The sequence below is a fragment of the Palaemon carinicauda genome, chromosome 12 (genome assembly GCF_036898095.1).
Source record: "Palaemon carinicauda isolate YSFRI2023 chromosome 12, ASM3689809v2, whole genome shotgun sequence".
Taxonomy (NCBI): Eukaryota; Metazoa; Arthropoda; class Malacostraca; order Decapoda; family Palaemonidae; genus Palaemon; species Palaemon carinicauda.
Genome location: NC_090736.1, coordinates 74718070 through 74719259, shown reverse-complemented (window position 1 = coordinate 74719259; position 1190 = coordinate 74718070).

Below are 1190 nucleotides of genomic sequence, written 5' to 3'. Positions count from 1 at the left end.
GATGTGGACTGTAGGACACGAACATAAAGAAAGACGGAATCCGTTTATTTATGCTGCATTAAGCATCTTTGGGTCTGTTGCAAGTTTAGGTTTAGGAATTTCCAATCGTCTTAAAATTGGTAATCAAAATAAGAAAATTGAGTTCTTGACTCATAAAGATGAATTGATTATGTCAGAACTAAGGAATCAGTTAGGTTCAATCAATAAAATTATGGATTTATTAAATGAACATTCAGATAATATCGTTCAAATTATGGAAGTACAGGATTTGTTGGCAACATTAACGTATTATGATTCAAAGATAGATCACATACATAACAGAATTACACATTTCATTGAGAAATCCAAGGATTATGTAGAAGCTATCACGTTAGCAACTAATGGTGTATTGTCGCCCCATTTGTTGCCTATAAGTTACTTAAAGTTAATTCTGGAGAACGGAAGGGATAAACTAGGATATGTTCCTTTGTTAGACGAACATAGGTTAGAATTTTATTACAGCCCAATAACAGTAAACGTAAATAATAACAAGATTATGATTACAATTCCCTTTGATTCTTCTGATGCCTGGTAAACTTACAGGATATCACCATTTCCGACTTTCATGACGAATCACTCAAATCCAGTAATATCCAGTTTGACAGGACACGTATTGATTTCCCCAGACAAGGAAACATATACGGTCATTGAAGACTTAAATCAATTAACTCACTGTTCAGATGCAATGGATAGAAAAATATGTACAGCTGACTCATTTGAATTCCATAAAAACTTAATGAATTCATGCGAGTTAGGTATAGTGCTAGACGGTGGTCTCTCCCATACAAGTGAAAATTGTCTGGATAAGCTTTATCCCTTTGACAATAATGAGTTCAATTGCAGATTGAACAATGGCTCGTGGATACCATACGACAAGGACGGCTTCAATGTATCATGCCCTGACGGATCCACGTCCTTCACCCATATCTTCGTCGCAGCAGATGGTTGTGTCGGGACTTCCCCGAATTCCATGGTGACTGGTCTACGGACAATCATCAGAGAACGAGCCTACTTCGCGAACTTCATGTGGACCTCTACAATGCCAGCACTTCCTCTCCCGTACAACAGACAAGTTGATAAGCGGTTGATGAAACTAACCGAAATGGACCACCTGTCACCAACTTATAAGGAAATTCTTCACCCCATACTAC